This window comes from Aquarana catesbeiana, linkage group LG01 (assembly GCF_042186555.1).
Source record: "Aquarana catesbeiana isolate 2022-GZ linkage group LG01, ASM4218655v1, whole genome shotgun sequence".
Classification (NCBI taxonomy): Eukaryota; Metazoa; Chordata; class Amphibia; order Anura; family Ranidae; genus Aquarana; species Aquarana catesbeiana.
Window position 1 is genome coordinate 894,822,278 of NC_133324.1, and position 20,681 is coordinate 894,842,958.

The following is a 20,681-nucleotide window of genomic DNA, read 5'->3' on the forward strand; positions in this document are numbered from 1 at the left end:
TTCATCACCTCCTTCTATGCTCATCTCCAGGACTTCTCCAGAGCTTCTTCTATTCTTTGGATCACCTTACCCCAATTTGTCTGACTAATCAGGGGTCTCCAAACTATGGCCCTCCAGTTGTTCAGGAACTACAATTTGTAGGTGTGGCTCAGCAATAAAAAAGAAAACCGCGGCACGCAAAGCGTGCTGCTGTGAAAAACGGGCGTGGTTTATGCTAAATAGTGGGCGTGGCTTAAATGGGCGTGGCTCAAAGGGGTTGTGGTTAGAGTCTGAGATGAATAAGGGATGGAGAGGGAAAGGGGGAGAGAGGAATGAAGGGACAGCAGCCCCAGATCCTACACAGCAATAGAAATATATGTATTCTAGAAAGTTTAACAATCAGCAGACAAAGATACTCCAGAAACCTGGTGTTAGCGCTTTAATCATCCACCATGCACCAAGCACCATGATTGTTATGGTGTCAGGATGATTGAAGCGCATTATTTCTATTTTTACATTTTAATATAAAATTAAATCATTCAACTCACCATAATGCCGAATCAGTGGGATCCCTGAACATGTCACCTGCCACGTCGCCTGCCACCAGCAGAGTCCATCCTTGCATCAGGTGCCACAAGCAGAGTCCGTCCTTGCATCAGGAGCCCCCAGCAGAGTCAGTATAGACCCCCTCAGTGCAGACCCCCCTCCATCAGTGCAGATCCCCCTCCATCAGTGCAGACCCCCTCAGAGCAGACCCCCCTCCATCAGTGCAGACCCCCTCAGAGCAGACTCCCCTCCATCAGTGCAGACCTCCTCAGAGCAGACCCCCCTGCATCAGTGCAGACCCCTTCAGCAGACCCCCTCCATCAGTGCAGACCCCCCTTATCAGTGCAGACCCCCTCAGAGCAGACCCCCCTCCATCAGTGCAGACCCCCTCAGCAGACCCCCCTCCATCAGTGCAGACCCCCCTCCATCAGTGCAGACCCCCTCAGAGCAGACCCCCCTCCATCAGTGCAGACCCCCCCAGAGCAGACCCCCCTCCATCGGTGCAGACCCCCCTCCATCAGTGCAGACCCCCTCAGAGCAGACCCCCCCCTCCATCAGTGCAGACCCCCTCAGAGCAGACCCTCCTCCATCAGTGCAGACTCCCTCAGAGCAGACCCCCCTCCATCAGTGCAGACCCCCTCAGAGCAGAACCCCCTCAGTGCAGACCCCCTCAGCAGACCCCCCTCCATTAGTGCAGACACCCTCAGCAGACCCCCCTCCATCAGTGCAGACCCTCCCCTCCCATAACACCCCCCAGGCACCAGCAGTGAGCACATACAGCGGCCGCTGGTGCCGTGTGTTCAGTGGAGAGGGGAGGGGCCGATCCCTGTGACAGGAGAAGCTGATTCATTGGCTGCATGGATCGAGCCCCCTTCCTCTCTCCACTGAACACAAGGGGGAGCGATCTAGCGGACCGCCGCCATTTTACTGAAGCCAGCTTCCCAAAAATGCAAATTGCAAACATTCCCAATTTTCCTTGGGCAAATCCCAATTCGGGACAGCCTCCGATCGGGACGAGGGTCCCAAAATCAGGATTGTCCCGGGAAAATCGGGACTGTTGGCAACTATGCTGAGGCAAGGAGCTGTGATTATTTCAGGAAGCTATGTACAACACCCTGCTGGTTCCTCCCACCATCCACAATCTGCCTGCATTGCCTAGAGAAGCACTGAGACCCTCTAGGTGATCTATGTACATTACAAGAATTTTAACAAACTTTGTTGCAGATTCCTACCTTTTGTTATTCTGAAGAAATCCCTGTTTGTTCCACTGTGCCCCTGTGCTAAGTGGATCTAATGGGAGTTGTTTCATAATTAGTGGGTCTAATGGGAGTGGTTTCATAATTATCAACCAGCTGTGCACCTGTAGCGTACTAATGAGGAAAGTTGCTGGGCCCTATTGGGGGTATCTCACCAAAAATGACATTTTTATTGCAGGGGATGCCTGAAATCTGATTTGCATCTTAGTGCAGACTTCTGGGAAAATCAGTGAGCCAATCACACAAGCAGAAAATTATGTTTTTGGGGGGCGTTCTGTACACATAACACCTCCAGGTAGCCATATTTCATTGCATTTTCAGAAAATTACAGTGGTTTCAGATTGAAAAGGAAAGGTCATTTTTAATTACATTCAATTACAATATGACTTGTGTTGCAATTGTATACGGTACACTATATTATTTTTTCATTATTTGCTATTTTTTCCCCACGAAAGTGGAGTTACCCTTTAAGTCTAAAATAAGGTATATAATAAAGATAGAAAGGTTTTAGCTAAAACTCGAAATTAAATGTTAATGAAGGAGGAGGATGGAACCAGGAAAAGCAATACACAAGCAGATTAGACTTCAGCTTTAAGGGATTTTTGAGGTCTAAGCTTCCTTTTAACTGAGTTACAGACTGAGGTTTACCCATGCTGGCAATCTTTTTACAACATGATGTCATATTATGGATGGGAGTGGTGGTCACCCCGCAGAGTGAGGGTCACCTAGCAGTAAGTCTGGCATCACCTTCACTCTATCGTAAAGACATTTATATCTTAGGCTTGGCTCAGGGGACAACTGTGGAAAGTCTGATATTGTCCTTGAATGGGGGAATCGATCTCACAGGCTGACAGGCTGAACTGACAGATCTGGTGATTCACATGATGAAGAGTCTATGATTTACTCTGAAGGTAAAACAACCCTTTTCACTTAGATCATTGCTGTCCGCAGCTATTAGTTAGCTGACCCAGTCATCTTCTAAAAGTTTTTTTTTCACATTCAGTCTAGAGATGTGTAACCTCTGAGTAGTGATACCTATGAAAATTCCCAGTGAAACAAAAATGATCATGCATTAAGCATCACTTCTGCAAGATTTATGCCTTGTTGTTTGTAATCTTGTTCTCTGGAAACACTTATAGCTGAGCTGGATGGATCTGAGGACTGGGTGTTCCCAACTCTGCACATGGTGAGTTCCTTGCTGTCAATCAAAATGAGAGGTAGGTTGAGTGGTGACCAGTAGTGATAAGCTGAGCACACCTGGGTTTAATTCAAGCAAGATTTGGCTAAGATCTGTAAAGTTCAGCTGCTGAATCTAAACCCCACTGAAATCGATGCCAGTCAAATGTTAAAAAACAGGCAAGGGACTGTCAAACATATGGCATGGGGGGCTTGGTACTGCCTAGGGGACATGCACAGAAGCAAAATTTAATTTTGTTTGACTAGGAGCATTGTTTTTAGTAATACTGATAATGCCCTGACCCTGCCAGTGAAGTGGAACATCTGAGATGTGTACAACCAACTAAAACAACACTGACATTTGCAAAATAAAAATTGTGTTAACCCCCTCAAGATGAGGGTAAACCAAATCATAATGGCAGTTTTTTTTACACTCATTGACGGAAACAGACTCTTCAATTCTTGACCATAGGGTTATACTGCCTAATACAAGTAGGACACTAGGCAGAAAAAGAGAAGCTGAGCACCACCTATGGACAGTCCCAGCAGGTGGTAAACCCCCCCCCCCTTCTGCTATAGTCAGCTAATTTTTTTCTATTTGGTGTGAAAAATAGGGAACTGGCTGCCTGTGGGACCTAGGGTTCCATAGTTTTTATTCCTTTTACTTGTATTTCCTTTTCCCCTGGAATTTTCTTGTGAGCATCTTCTATTGAAAGCCGGTCTGGATGAAAGGTTGGATAATCTAGATCCAGTAGTCACCCAGTGAGTACATGCAGGCCCCTAGGTACGTGCTGGGTCTGCTGCGACAGCCCTATCCTGGACTGGGACAGGTCCTGGGCAAGCAGGCTCCTGTATGGGCCATGAGGGGGGGTCGTCACTGTGCACTAGTGTGGGTTGTTGACTTGGAAGTACATGGTCCCCCTGTGCAGCTGGTGGTCCTGCCATGTACTGTGCAGGCTTGTGGTAGCCATTTTGTTGCAGCCATGTTTATGTGGCCTGCAATGTGAGGCAGACATTTTGCCTGAGGCCATTTTGGGGTGGACTGGCGTGGTGGCCTAATTGTGGTAAATAGGTCCCATGACTTGAGCCTGAGTTACCGAATAGATGGCCATTTTGGTGGTGGTCGAGCCAGTGGTCATTATGGTAGGGATTCTGCCATTTTATTCAAGATATATGGCAGTGGCCATCTTTCAACTTTCTTGTGCTGGACCTATGTAAATGGATAGGCAATCCCTGTGACTCTGGGCAAGCTGTGGCATGCTTTCCAGATAGCCGCTTCCCTCTAAGTGCTGCAGGCAGCTCACAGTACTGCTTCTGGTTTCACTGGTGGTTAGTCATAGCTGGGGTCCCTCCCTGACCTGCTGCAGCCTATTTGGGGTGCTTGTGTCTCCTTTCGTAGGTGGTGCCTGGTTTGGGGTAAATGAAGTCTCCAGAACACACATCTTCCCCAGACCCCTCTCAATGAGGCAGCAGGGTTCTCTGGGCCCTTTATTCTCCTGCATGCATTGTTGGCAATCCTAAAGTTGTCTATCTCCCAAGTGGAAGTGGCGTTCGAGTGTAAGACAAGGAGGAAAGGTCGCCTGCCCCCCCCCTCTTCCTCCTCTGAAGCTTCTGATCCAGCTTGGTTGCAGTGGGACAAGTTTATCCTGCATGCAGGTCCTGGGCCTTATGGTGTCCACCTTTGAGATGGTCCTGTACAGTATGCACAGTCCCATACCAAAGTACTGCAGAGAAGGGTTCTATCCAAATGGGTCAAGTCCCCTGAGTTCTGGCACAACAGGATGTGTGTGGGATGGACGGCCAGTAACTCCCTCCTCTTCAGGCCAGCAAGTTGTTTTTTTCACCTGTGGACGATGCCCCTCTGTCCGGCTGGGGGGCGTTCTGGATCACAGGTCGGCTTAAGGCTGGTGGACGTCAGAGGAGTCTCATATACCTATCATTGTCATGGAGTCGCAAGTGATCAGGCTTTACCTAGCTCACTGGACAGAGCTGCTTCGAAGGAGGGCTGTGGCCTATGTCAATCATCATGGCAATGCGAGGAGCTCGGCTATGGTGTGGGAGGCCTAAGAGATGGTGAGAATTTCTTTCCTGCAACCATGATTCCCCCATCACCACAGTGTTGACAGGGGAATCCCTTCTGCCGAGAGATTGTGTTCTTCTGGCGGGGGGGGGGGCAGGAGAAGCTGTACCCGCCAGAAGAAGCGAATCCAGCAGGATGGTTATACCCAAGTTGATTGATCGATCAACTTGGTACATTCAGTCTACCCATTAATGGTTTGAATCTTGTTCGGTTCCTGCTGAACTGGCCGAGATTCGAACCGTGTATGGCCAGCCTAACCCATTCTACGGTGAGCCAAACTCCATGTGCTGGCTCTCTCCAGTGTTTACATTCCGGGTGTGGTAAACTTGCAGGCGGATTTCCTCAGTTGTCAGACTCTGGATCAGGGAGAGTGGGCTCTCTATCCAGGCATGTTTCCTCAGATCTGACTGTGGTGGGGCAGCCCGGACATGGATCTCCTGGCCTTACGTCTCAACAGAAAGGTGTCAAGTTTAGTGAGAAAAATGAGGGATCTTCTGGTGGTTGCAATGGATGGGCTGGTGGTACCGTGGAGCCATTACCAGCTAATATACACCTTTCCTCCTTTCAAGAGGCCAAAGAGATCCTGGTTTTTCTGGTGGCTATGGATTGGACCTCAGCCTGGTACTCCGACGTAGTAAAGTTGATTGCAGACATTCCCTGACAGCTGCCCTTACGGGAAGATCTCTTATCCCAAGGGCTGGTTTTCCACTCTGCTATACTGTCACTGGCTTTTATAGCTTGGCTATTCAAAGCCAGGTTCTGAGAGATAGGTGGTTGTTGGGTCTGGTGATCCCTACAATGCTGAAGGAGCATAAATCTACCTATGGGAGGATTTATCATCATACCAGGAAGGCCTACATTTCTCGGTGTGTGGCTGTGAGTTTGCACCCGCATTTCTTTTCAGTGTCTTGGGTTTTGGCTTGCCTTCAAGAGGGCTTGGAGCAGAAACTTTCTTTGAGCACCATTAAGAGTCAGGTTTCTGCTCTTGCAATTTTCTCTCAATACCCTCTAGCCACACACTCCTTGGTTCCATGCCTTCATTTAAGAAGTTTGGTGGCCTCTCCGGTGTGGTCTCATTCTGTCATATCCCAAAACAAGAGAAATAGTCCTCATTTTAGCACAATCTGCGCTTTATAAAGAAATACAAAAAAATAATAATAATAATAATAATAATAATAAATATTGTCACATAAAAAATGAGCACCGCTAAAAAAATATATACAGTATCTCACAAGTGAGTACACCCCTCACATTTTTGTAAATATTTTATTATATCTTTTCATGTGACAACACTGAAGAAATGACACTTTGCTAAAATGTAAAGTAGTGAGTGTACAGCTTGTATAACAGTGTAACTTTGCTGTCCCCTCAAAATAACTCAACACACAGCCATTAATGTCTAAACCGCTGGCAACAAAAGTGAGTACACCCCTAAGTAAAAATGTCCAAATTGGGCCCAAAGTGTCAAGATTTTGTGTGGCCACCATTATTTTCCAGCACTGCCTTAATCCCCTTGGGCATGGAGTTCACTAGAGCTTCACAGGTTGCCACTGGAGTCCTCTTCCACTCCTCCATGACGACATTACTGAGCTGGTGGATGTTAGAGACCTTGCGCTCCTCCACCTGTCGTTGGAGGATGCCCCACAGATGCTCAATAGGGTTTAGGTCTGGAGACATGCTTGACCAGTCCATCACCTTTACCCTCAGCTTCTTTAGCAAGGCAGTGGCCATCTTGGTGGTGTGTTTGGGGTCGTTATCATGTTGGAATACTGCCCTGCGGCCCAGTCTCCGAAGAGAGGGGATCATGCTCTGCTTCAGTATGTCACAGTACATGTTGGCATTCATGGTTCCCTCAATAAACTGTAGCTCCCCAGTGCACTCATGCAGCCCTAGACCATGACACTCCCACCACCATGCTTGACTGTAGGCAAGACACACTTGTCTTTGTACTCTTCACCTGGTTGCCGCCACACACGCTTGACACCATCTGAACCAAATAAGTTCATCTTTGTTTCATCAGACCACAGGACATGGTTTCAGTAATCCATGTCCTTAGTCTGTTTGTCTTCAGCAAACTGCGGGCTTTCTTGTGCATCATCTTTAGAAGAGGGTTCCTTCTGGGATGACAGCCATGCAGACCAATTTAATGCAGCGTGCGGCATATGGTCTGAGCACTGACAGGCTGACCCCCCACCCCTTCAACCTTTGCAGCAATGCTGGCAGCACTCATACGTCTATTTCCCAAAGACAACCTCTGGATATGATGCTGAGCATGTGTACTCAACTTCTTTGGTCGACCATGGTGAGGCCTGTTCTGAGTGGAACCTGTCCTGTTAAACTGCTGTATGGTCACTGTGCTGCAGCTCAGTTTCAGGGTCTTGGCAATCTTCTTATAGCCTAGTCTATCTTTATGTAGAGCAAGAATTCTTTTTTCAGATCCTCAGAGAGTTCTTTGTCAAGAGGTGTCATGTTGAACTTCCAGTGACCAGTATGAGAGAGTGAGAGCAATAACACCAAATTGAACACACCTGCTCCCCATTCACCCCTGAGACCTTGTAACACTAATGAGTCACATGACACCGGGGAGGGAAAATGGCTAATTGGGCCCAATTTGGACATTTTCACCTAGGGGTGTACTCATTTTGTTACCAGTGGTTTAGACATTAATGGCTGTGTGTTGAGTTATTTTGAGGGGACAGCAAATTTACACTGTTATACAAGCTGTACACTCACTACTTTACATTGTAGCAAAATATTATTTCTTCACTGTTGTCACATGAAAACATATAATAAAATATTTACAAAAATGTGAGGGGTGTACTCACTTTTGTGAGATACTGTATAAGACTGTTAAAAAAAAAGTTTTGGTTGTAGTTAGGTTGGTAAACTGAGAGGAATTTCGGACTTTGTCACAGTCTCAGCGTTGCCTAGACAGTGCAGTTCATTGGTTGCCTTCACTTTTTTGCCGAGTTGCTTTTAAATTACAATTGTCATCCGTAGCTCCAGGAACAGTTAGCACTTGTTTTACCTTTGTTTTTATCTATTTAATAATTTTATATCTATCCAAAGATTTAAAGATAGAGGAAAAACAGAGAAAATTGAACTTAGGCTTTCACTCAAACTCCAAGGGACGTGCCTTTGATGTCTTGTTTATATTCCTGGTCTCCACAACAGAAACACTGAGCATACAGTATAAGATGTATAATTCAAAGTAACAAAAATGTTACATGGATTGTTATTCCGGATAATAACAGATTACTGTGTATCAGTATTAAATCGCAGAACAAAGAGTGCCGCGGAAAATGCTTGGGGTAGTGTAAACCCTGGATGAAAGCGTGTTGGCAATGTTTACATTTTTGTGTCATAGATGGCCACTGTTGGGGCTGATTTATGAAAATTGAGACAACAAAAAACTAAAGCAAAACGAGATGACACGATCATGTGCCTGCACATTTCCTGGCTGTGTTCACAAATATCTGACAAGGATCAGCTCCTGCACGACTTTTTAGCAAGTTGAAGTGTTTCAGTACAATCTCCGGGAGAGAAGAGAATGAGGGAATGCCAATTTTTACCTGCAGAAGATTATAATCATAATCTCAGCCTAGGCAAAATAATTCACCTGGAGCTCAAGGGTGACCTTTTAACGAAAAAAGGTACAGCTTTTCTTGAAAAATTATACTATTACTGTATATTGAGACATGGCAGGAATTATTATTCATGCAGACTCATAAAGTTTTTAAAAAGTCCGCTTCAAGGTAGATTGTAGGTAAGCTGAAATCGAGACTCATCAGACCAGGCAACATTTTTCCAATCTTCAATTGTCCAATTTTGGTGAGTCGGTGTGAATTGTAGCCTCAGTTTCTTGTTGTTAACTGACAGGAGTGGCACCCGGTGTAGTCTTCGTTGCTGTAGCCCATCTGCTTCAAGGTTCGATGTGTTGTGCGTTCAGAGATTGTATTATGTATATGCATACCTTGGTTGCAAGGAGTAGTTATTTGAGTTACTGTTGCCTTCCTACCATCTCTAACCAGTCTGACCGTTCTCCTTTGACCTCTGACATCAACAAGGCATTTTCGTCCACACAACTGCCGCTCACTGGATATTTTCTCTTTTTCAGACCATTTTCTGTAAACCCGAGAGATGGTTGTGCATGAAAATCCCAGTAGATCGTCAGTTTTTGAAATACTTAGACCAGCCCTTCTGGCACCAACAAGCACGCCACATTCAAAGTCACTTAAATCCCCTTTCATCCCTATTGTAATGCTCGGTTTTAACTTCAGCAAGTCATCTTCACCACATCTAGATGCCTAAATGCATTGAGTTGCTGTCATGTCATTGGTTGATTAGCAATTTGTGTTACCAAACAATTGAAGAGGTGTACCTAATAAAGTGGCCGGTGAGTACAGATACGAGGGGCATTCAAGTCAAACCGGGACTTTTGTCCTCTCCCGAGATTGTCTTCTGATGGCATAACCTCTTGGGAGTTACTCATGCAGGTAGCACGGAAGGGAGACAGCAGAGAGAAATCACACTATGGGGGTTATTTACGAAGGGAAAATGCACTTTGCACTACAAGTGCAAACTACAAGTGCAAAGTGCACTTCCAAGTGCACTGAAAGTGCACTTGGAAGTGCAGTCGCTGTAGATCTGAGGGGGACATGCAAGGAAAATAAAAAACAGCATTTTATCTTGCACATGATTGGATGATAAAATCAGCAGAGCTTCCCCTCAGATTTACAGCGACTGCACTTCCAAGTGCACTTTCAGTGCAATTTCAAGTGCACTTTGTACTTTGCACTTATAGTTTGCATTTGTAGTGCAAAGGGGATTTGCCTTTCGTAAATAACTCCCAATGTGCCTTGGATTGAGGCAAGTACATACTACAATAGGATTTGCTTTGTCCATTTTTCATGTTGGAGGTTTACATCCATTTTAACTGCACACAAGATAAAACCCAGTGTTATATCCTAAAAAGTAATTTAACAGGGTCTAGAGGTGAGAGATCAGCAACAAAACCCTCAAACTCCAACTCTAATGCCCCGTACACACAGTTGGATTTTCCATTGGAAAATGTTCGATGGGAGCTTTTTGTTGGAAATTCCGACCGTGTGTAGGCTCCATCAGACATTTACCATCGGATTTTTCGTCACACAAAAATTTGAGCTCTGGTTCTCAAATTTTCCGACAACAAAATCCATTGTCGGAAATTCTGATCGTGTGTACACAATTCCGACGCACAAAGTTCCACGCATGCTCGGAATCAAGCAGAAGAGCCGCACTGACTATTGAAATTCATTTTTCTCGGCTCCTCGTACGTGTTGTACATCGCCGCGTTCTTGACGTTCGCAATTTCCGACCAACTTTGTGTGACCGTGTGTATGCAAGACATGTTTGAGACAACATCCGTCGGAAAAAATCCATGGATTTTGATGTCAGAATGTCCGATCAATGTCCGATCGTGTGTACGGGGCATTACATTGCAAACAATGGATTGTGGATGCTGAGTAGAAAATGCAGTGGTTTTTATTAGTTAAAAATAGCAATGAAAATAGTAAAAATAATACTTTACAACCATAAATATGAATACAACTAGTTCTATCTTACCATACAAAAATTGGACATGCCAGTGTCCATAAACCCACAACAGTTCCACCCCTCTTACCACAGTCAAATACCACAACTTCTGACTTAGCATGGGATCAGACTAACCTGTCCTAACCTAGTCTATAGGTCACATTGCCCCAGTACAACATGATAAACGTTCAGCTCACCACTAAAAGCTACTAAGTAATAAAAGCAGTGCTGAAAAATTACACCACAAATGATGACGCCAAATACTGATCTCTCATCGTCTTTCTCCAGAAATAATATTCATCTCCTTTGTTAAGCTATCATATAACATCATCCAACGTAATCTTCCTTTAAAGGAAAATAGAGTATAGTAAGTAACTATTGTTAAGAAATTTACATTTTAAATGCTTGCTCCAATATATTTTTTTTTACTGTAGTATATAGAGTTTAGTAGATTTACCATGACTGGGGTACTGCAGAAAAAAGTGGCCAACCACCCTCACCCACCTATACAACATTTTTTTGTGCTTTTTTTTAAAATTATGCTTACCTTCGATAGATGTCTTCAGGTTGGTCAGGGCAGAGAGCTCTGATCAGACCCTCCCAAACATTTATCTTTTCCCCAGCCACACCTTCTGGGCCTCCCTCCCAGGGATTGGGTGAGGTCAGATAAATATTCATATCAGTGGTTAATCCTCCTACTCTATTTCTGGAAGCTTCTTCTAGTGGCAGGCAGGAGCAATCAACCACTAGGCTTTGGGATAAACCTGTCCCGGATCTGGAAAATAAATTGCTGTTCAGTTGAGTACAGCAGAGCCAAAAACTATATTTAACCAGCAGTCTCTTTAAATCAGGATAAAGGGCATTGGTTGCTGGGTGGAAGATATTACACTGAAAAGACTTTGAAATAGGCTGGTGTGGATTTTATAAATAGACCAAACGTGGTTGTTCAGGGAAGTTTCCATATGCTGGAGAGAAGAAGTAGAATCAAGTGCCATGGTATCCAAGAGAACATCAATGCCTTGGGATACTGTGAGAAACATTTAAAGAGAAATAATGTTTAAGGGTGGAAGTTCAAGGGTGTGCCTGGTCTGTTGATCAAGATGTTGGGTTCTACACTGAGAAGTTGTCAATAAAGTTACCCAGCAAGAAGAGTACTATCTGTGTGTCCACTGTGGTGCCAGAAAAGTACCTGCTTGGAAGAGAAGTGAAGGTTGGAGGATGGAAGCTGGGCCAGAATTGCAATGTCAGTATGCCACCAAACAAAGAAATCGTGGCTACATTAAGAGAGAGGGTGGTGTTCCTTTTGGTTCCAGAGCCTCCATGAGGAGCTCCACTGCGGTGGTCTCTTGGGCATAAAATATGATCATGCTAGAGTAGATGTGTTTGTGATTACCCAATCACCTTACCTAAGGCCCTCTGTGCTCAAACTTGACAGGTGACCCAGTTGTTTCAGGCAACGTTCAAATAGTAAGCATCTCTTGTAAAAGTCAGATGTTTATGGTCAATCTAAGTATACCTAGTTTCAGAAAATAAAACACAAGTATGTCAGACACTTTGCCTGGCTAACGTCACAGCATACGATTCTAAAGAGAGAAACTAGTTATGACATGAGTTGGTGCTTAGGATGTGGCATCTCCAGGAAGGAAGAGGCTCATGTCATAACTCGATAGGTGACACAATTCCAGCTGTTTCACTGGGGAAAGGAACATTGTCTTTCCTTTAGCCACAATGCTGCCATAAAGCAGAGCTGCTGAAAATTAAGAGATTAGTGAGGAATGTGTGTCCAGGTCACTATAAATCTGTCAATTCAAAGCCTTTCCTTTCACAAAGCACAAAATAAGTCACTCAGCCTTGGAGTGTAATCCAACTCACAGGAGTTATGGATCACCACTTAGTAGTAAATACTGTTCCCAATGAAAGTGGATTAATGAAGAGTAAATAGTGTGTCAGTCAGACATTACTACTTAGTGTATGTGGGGACTTACGGAAACGGCTTCAAGTGAGAGCCTGAACAGAGATGAAGCAATATAAGATGATTTATTAACATGTCAAGGAGTGTGATGTAAATTTAATGAGATGAGGTGCAAACAAAGGAATTTTTAAAGCCTATTTTTTTCAGTATTAGAGTAGTAAGGAAGGGTTAGTGAGAAGGTTAAAATCGGCGCTTCTCCCTTTCTCATACCAGATCTATCCTCTACTTTTCATCTCTTCTTCTTCTCTTCTCTCTATTAGTTCGTCTTCTCATTTTTACATTTTTACATTATGCTCCCATCACTTCCGCGAGTCTTATTGAAAGCTTTTAGTCTGCCCATTCCCTCCATTTCTCTTCGAACTTCTCCATTCCCTCCTCATCACTGAATCTTAGGTACTCTAAGCTTTGAATTTCATTTATTTTATTACACCAGTTCTTCACAGTAGGCCTTTCTGGTTCCTGCCAGTGTCTAGGTATTAGGCTTTTAGCGGCGTTTAAAAGCTGTGGTAGCAATGTTCTCATATATTGCCTAGTTGGCATTCTAATCCCATGGAATAAACACCCACACGGGTCATCTGGAACCTCTATGTTAGTTATCTCCCTAATTATTTGCCTGATCTCCCCCCAGTATTTTTTTATTTCAGGACAGAGCCACCATATGTGGGCCATTGTCCCTATCTCTTTACACCCCCGCCAACAGAACTGCGATGTTTCAATTTGGCATTTATGTGCTTTATCGGGGGTTATATACCATCTAGCCAGGCACTTATAGTTTAACTCTATCATGTTGCTATTTACCGACGTAGCGCGAACCCGTCTCAGTAGCTGCCTAATCTCCAAGTCTTTAACCTGTGTTCCCAATTCCTTTTCCCACTTCTCGATGTATGGCGGTATCTCTGGCCCTTTCGATCAGCACTCTATAGATCCTGGAAATCACCCTCTTCCCTCTTTTATCTACGCACAATTTCTCCAGGGGAAGTAGGTTTTCTCCCGATCTAATGGGCTGAGGCAATGTCTCTATAAAGTGCTTCAATTGGCTATCCTGCCATTCATCTATCACCATCAGTTCACCTCTGTTTTTTTATTCCTGGTATGTGTACATTTTACCTTGCACCATTACGTCTTTCAGTTGTGCGTTGCCAAATAGTGTCTCTATCCCTGGTGTAAAATACTCTGTGTCTTTCAGTGATATTCTACCCGCTACCGACAAGAAGAGGGAGCCCCAAGTTTTGATTTTGTCTCGGAAGCTCTGTAGAAGGGGAAAAATGTTCAAGTGTATGAAATCTCTGGGCTGGGAAGTAGTTTGAATCCCTAAATACTTGAAAGAAGTAGCAATCGGAATAGGGCAAGAGGCGCACACCGTCTGTGAGTCATCTCCGTCCAATAAAAGAAGGGCTGACTTTGACCAATTTATAAGAAGACCCGAAAATTTCCCGAATTTGGATATGGTCGACATGGCCTCCTGAAGGGAGAGGCCCGTGTCACCAAGTAGAAGCATGGTGTCGTCAGCATACAACATAATTTTTTCCTGCATGTCTCCATAGCAGAAACCAGTGATGCACCGATTTGCCCTGATCCCAATCGCCAATGGTTCAATAGCCAACGCAAAGAGGAGGGGGGACAGAGGGCATCCCTGCCTCGTACCCCTCCTCAATGTGAAACTCGGGGATAGGAAGCCAGACACCCTCACAGCGGCCTCCGGCCGGCTGTAAAGGAGCTTGACCCAGGAAATATAATTTGGTCCAAATCCAAAGTTTTGCAAAACTGACCATAGGTAGTCCCAATCTATGCTGTCAAATGCCTTAGTAGCATCCAACGACAGTAGGGCCCTAGTACCCATATTGTCTGCCTTAGACTGCATATTAAGGAATAGCCTTCGTAAATTGACTGCAGTTGACTTATTGGGCATGAAGCCAGCCTGGTCTCCATGCACAATAGAAGTGATTACTCCATTCAATCTAATGGCTAGAGCTTTAGCTAATATTTTCACATCACTCTGTAGCAAAGAAATCGGGCGATACGCCCCTGGGTCAACTGGGTCCTTGCCAGGTTTAAGAAGTAAAAGTATTAGCCCTGGACATTGATATTGGCAGGTGCCCCTCCTCCCGGGATCTATTAAAAACCTTGAGTAAATGTGGTAGTAATTCAGTAGGGTATTGTTTATATATCTCTATTGAAATTCCATCTTCCCCTGGTGCTTTACAGTTAGGGAAGGAGCCAACCGCCATCTGTAGTTCTTCTACTGTAAGAGGGCTCTCTAAATCTAATCTCTGATCCTTATTTAGTTTAGGGAAGTCAATCTGCCCCAAGTATTGTTCTAGGACTTCTGAGGTGTAGGATGTACCAGGCTTATATAGATCTTCATAAAAATCAGCTAGTTTCTGTAGCACCTTCTCAGGTGTATTAACTATGTTACCCGTCTTAGCCCTAATGGCTCCTATGGTTGGTGACTTCTGGTAGGAATTCGCTATTCTCGCCAGTAGGCGGCCCGTTTTCTCGCCCTCTTCAAAAAATGCCTGTTTTGCAAAGAATCTCTTCTTATCGGCCGACGAGGATAGCAGTTGATGATATGCAGAAAGAGCTGCCTGCCATGCCTCCTTGGCCGAGTCTGAAGGGTCTGCAATATACTGTTGCTCCTTTTCCTGTACTCTAGCTTCTACTTCGGTTTTAAGAGCAGATGAGTCCTGTTTGACCTTATTCATTTCAGCAATCAACACGCCCCTCAAATATGCCTTGAAGGCGTCCCACTGCCCGACTATAGAATCATTTGGATTCTGGGTGTAGAAAAACTCACGCATGCTCCCCACTATCCCCTCATGAGAGCGGAACAGTTTCAGCCAAAAGGCGTTAAACTTCCAAGGGGCCTTGGGTAGTGTAACTATTGGGGCTATTGTAATCCTTATAACTACCGCAGAATGGTCAGATACACTGCGGGGCCTATGTATCATGTCAGATACAAATGGGAGCATGTTTAAGCTGCACACCCCCAGATCAATCCTGGACAAACAGCCATGTGTTTTAGAGAAACAGGTGAATTGTCTGACCCCTGGATTCCTGTGTCTCCAGATATCCACCCAGCCCACCTTTTGCAACAACCGCGCCAGGGGGGTACCCCTGGAGAGGGCAGACGGTCCGGGTCCTGAGTGTCTATCCTCAACGGGGTTCAGACAACAATTAAAGTCCCCCGTTACCAACAGCGGTGCGTCAGGCCTGCCATCCATAAATGTAAGCAGAGACCTGAGCACCGCCGCCGTGAAGGGAGGAGGAATGTATACTACAGCCATGTCAATGTACCAAGCCTGCAATGAAGAAAGACATAGCGACCCTCACTATCAATTTCACTTGCAAATTCCTCATAGTCCAGGGCTCCGTGGATCAGCACACTCACCCCCCTGGAGTAGGAAGTGTGTGTGGAATTTTAGGCCTTTCCCACACAGTGTCCGCAGTCAAGTGAGTCTCCTGATAGCAAAGTATTCCAGGGATGTATTTCTTCAAGCACATATGGATCATGGTGCGCTTTAATGGGGAGTGAAGACCCCTAACGTTCCAAGATACTATCGGGATGTCCGCCATGTCTTCCGGTGTACAATGTTCAGTGGCTGATATTTTATATTCAAATGTGCAGGGTGGTGTACCCGCTTCTGTGCCAAGGTTCTTCTGAATCTGATGTGTACAATGAGATTATTGAGTTCGTGGACAACTGGGTATGTATTCAGTCTGCATGTGTTCCTTGCCGATGAGTTCCTCCCCATAACAATTGGGGGTATTAAAATAAGAAACTGTCTTGCGTTGTAAACTTCGTACTCTGCCAACATGGCAACTTTGACATTTTCAGTGATACTCCATCTCTCATTTGTAATGGAGATGATCATCCGTGTGTTCAACTCTTGATCCATTTCGCTCTCTTTACTTTGTTTAGGAATATGTTGTCCCCCAGCCAAGGAACATCTTTCAATTTTGTAAAGAGGGTATTCTCTAGTTACCTGTCCAAAAAATCAGTCAGGATGACTGTTACCAATTAGCTCAACTCCCTAGAAGTAGTTTTCTAGTGCAGTTCAATCTTCCTCCTGAGGCGCCTGCCATTTCAGTGCCTACTCATTCCTTTCCAACCAGGCTGCAGCTTCCTTAGCGGATTCAAAGAACTGAGCCTGGCCTCTCACCACTGTCCGGAGTTTCGCTGGGTACAGCATGGCATACAGGAGTTGAAGAAGCCGCAGTCTGCGTTTCACATACGTGAATTTAGCCCTGCGTCTCCGGACTTCTGCCGAAAAGTCCGGGTAGAAGGACACCCGGACCCCATTATGTACAACATTCGCCTTTTCACGAGCCTGTCTCAGCACGGCTTCTCTGTCCCTATAATGGAGGATTCTTGCCAGGATGGATCTGGGGGGGCCCCCTGGTGGAGGCGGACGTGAGGGCACTCTGTGAGGAGTGAAAAGGCGTTTTTGCTGAAAATTTCCACCAGCCAGTTTTCAACATATGTAGTGGGGTCCCTGCCCACCACTTTCTCAGGCAACCCCACTATGTGAACATTGTTTCACCTTAAGCGATTTTCCATGTCCTCTGCACGATCGTACGCATCCCTGGCTAGCTGCAATGCTGTTCTGGTGTCCTGTGTCATAGGTGGTAGTTGATCTTCCATTTTGCTGACTCTACTTTCCACAGCAGTGGTGTGCTCACGTATCTTTTGCATGTCTTGCCTTAGTAATGACACATCCTCTCTCAGGCCCCCAAACCGTTCCTTCAGAGTGTTAACAGAGGCTGTACAATTATTTACAGCTCTAAGGATGTCAGCTAAAGTAGGTTGCACTGTGTCCAGTTCAGCTGAGCTGTGTGGTTCCCCAGATGCGTGGGCTGTCTGCTCCCCCTCCTCCTCTCCCCAGTGTACCTGGATATTTTCTGCCTGCATGGCCCCCTGCATAGGTTTTGTCCCGACATGGCGGGATGTCTGTTCTGTTCCCAGTGTCCCAGACATCTTTTGAGCGTAGTATATCATGTCTCTAGGGGCATCTTTACTAGGGAGTTTGGGTGCCTTACTTGCTTTGGGACCGGTGTCTTTCATTTGGTCCTGTCCGCGCGGTGTGTGCTTCACAGGGGACGCCACGGCGCCATCTTGGACATCCAGGCCCGACATCTCCATCTGTCCTTTTCGGAACTTTCCCCTGGTGCAAAAAGCTGGCGGATGCTCCCTTGGGGTCTCCGGATCGTACCCGTGCTGCATAAGGCGATTTAAGTTCGGTATGTGGGCTGGGGGAGGATCGGTTACCGGATCGCTGCTGGGAGCTGTGGGAGATGCGTCCTCTCACATGCCTGACTTGGCCATGCCCCCCATCTTTTAGTGATATTAGAGGTGAATTGTATTCCCATTTCTCCCTTTTATGCAGGTTATCCCATATTTTAAGTGCATTACTGATGATACTGTGTGTGTCTTTATTAATTTTTCTATATTGTGCTGTGATCCATATTATCTTCCCCATTGTGACTTTGCTAATTGTGCTTTCCATTTTAACCCATCTCTGTTCCTTATTATTTTTTGCCCATTCTATTATTTGTGACAGTATAATTGCGTCATAATAGTTTCTAAGGTCCGGTGCCCCCCCCCATCCCCCTCGCACCTTGTGCTTAATCAGCTGTGTGAAACTTATAAGTGATTTTTTTCCCTCTCCAAATAAACCTTAAAACATTGTTTGTATAATTTTAAAGTAAGCCTGTGGGAGTGGGATTGGGAGCATTTGCATCTTATACATAATTTTAGGTAGGATTACCATTTTAAAAATATTAATTCTTCCCCGCCAGGATAACTGTCCTGTTGTAATTCTGTTCAATTCTGCTTTGATATCATTCAATAGTGGTAAAAAATGAATATAGCGTCTAGGCATTTAACCTCCCTGGCGGTAATCCCGAGTGTGGCTCGGGTTAATTTTCAGTACCAAAAGCGGTAACCCCGAGCCACATTAGGGATTACAAGGTAGTAACCCTGTACTTTTACCTACCTTGTCTCTACAATCCCCCGATGTCTTCCCGCTGTGTCCTCCGGTGGATGCCAGCATCCGTCTTCCGGGTTCCCTTCCCTGTGAGCGCCACAACACAAGGGGGGCGCAACCGGGTGGGAAATTCAAAAAGTTGCAAACATAACATACACACAATGCATTGTAATCTGTTAGGATTACATTACTGTATCAAACCATTTCACCTGTTTTGTCCCTAGTGCTTTGTCCAGGGCCCTGCCTGGACTTTTACCATTCTTTCTAACTGCAAACTTGAGAACGTCCATGGCATCCAAAAAGCGTCCCTTTAGGTCAAAAGCGGTTTTAGACCAGCTAGAAAACAGCGATAGTGAATTAGAATCACTTGCAGATTTGAGCGATAGTGATTAGTGGGGAAATTTGTCATCAGACACTGAAAGTGACGACGGCAATGATTCTGCGACTGAGCTGAGTGATGTGCGAACTTGGTGCTCTATTGGCTGTGGTACGGTTCAGAGATTCACATTTACTGGAGCATCTGGTATGAAAGTAGACATTGAACACGACAACCCCTTGGCATACTTACAATTATTTCTGACCGATGAGGTTATGGATAAAATAGTTACTCAGACAAACTGGTACAAAGAGAAACAATTAGCTACTACGCATCGGAAGTTTTCCAAGAAGCAGAAAGTGAGAACCAGTGACCAAAGATGACATTTGGACATTTCTGGGCCTAAAAATACTTCAGGGAGTGGTGGAGAAACCCCTGTAGAAGTGGTATTGGACAACTAATATTACTTGCCACTCCATTCTTTGGCACGGTCTTGTCAGAGTACAGATTTTTCCTTATCATGAAATTTTAACACGTCGAAAACAACAAAGAATTTGATGAAACTACCCATGCACCAAAACTAAAGAAAATTTGGGAAGTAGCTCAAATGATTCTAAAGAATTTCCAGAAAGAGATATCAGCATAGATGAAAGTCTAATGGGAAGGCTCAGCTGGGTACAATACATTGCATCAAAGAGAGCACGATTTGGCATAAAAACCTACATGCTATGTGAATCGTCAACTGGCTACATTTAGAATTTAGTTATATACAACTGGAAAAGGAACAAAATTCAATCCAAAATACAGCAACTATGAGATGACAATATCTTTCGTTCTTTCTTTCAAAGCCATTGCTAAATCAGGGCTATTGTGTAACAACCAACAACTTTTATACGTCTCCTGAACTTTATGAGTCTCTTCTGCAAAACAAAACAGATGCCTATGGAACCGTTAGGGTTAACCAGCGCCACAAGCTGCCAATGTTTGGCAATAAGAAGCTGAAGATTGGAGAAATGGTTTCCTGGCAGAAAGGCAAAATTATGGCACTGCGATGGCGTGACAAGAAAGATGTGTGCCTAATGAGTACAGTCCATAATACCTCCACCAGGCCGGACTGGGACAAAAAATAGGCCTGGGCATTTTAGACTGAGCAGCCCATGGCATATTTACTGGAAGTCAAGGAGAGAATGGGGGGGGGGGTGGAAAACCCAGGGGAGTGTGGAGAGCGCTAGGGGGGCCGGAGAGCACTAGGGGGGCTAGAGAGCATGGGGGTGAAGAGCACGGGGGGGGAAGAGCACTAGGGGCACCAGAGAGCACTAGGGGGGCCAGAGAGCACAGGGGTTGAAGAGCACGGGGGTGGAGAGCACTAGGGGGAGCCAGAGAGCTCAGGGGAGCTCGGAGAGCACTGAGGGGGAAGGGGACCACGGGGGGCTGGAGAGCACAAGCAGGAGCAGGGAACACGGGAGTCGAAGAACACAGGGGGCTTAGAGCACAGAGGGGCTGGAGAGCACTGGGTGGGTCAGAGAGCACTGACGGGGCAGGAACCACGGGGGCTGGAGAGCACAAGCTTACTTACTTAAGTTTACTCTTTTTAAATCATAATGGCAACAGAAACTACCCAAATGACCCTGATAAAAAATGTACATACCCTGGTGATTTTGGCCTGATTACATGCACAAAAGTTGACACAAAGGGGTTTGAATGGCTATTAAAGGTAACCATCCTCACCTGTGATCTGTTCGCTTGTAAATAGTGTGTGTGTGTGTGTGTGTGTAAAAAGGTCAGTGAGTTTCTGCAC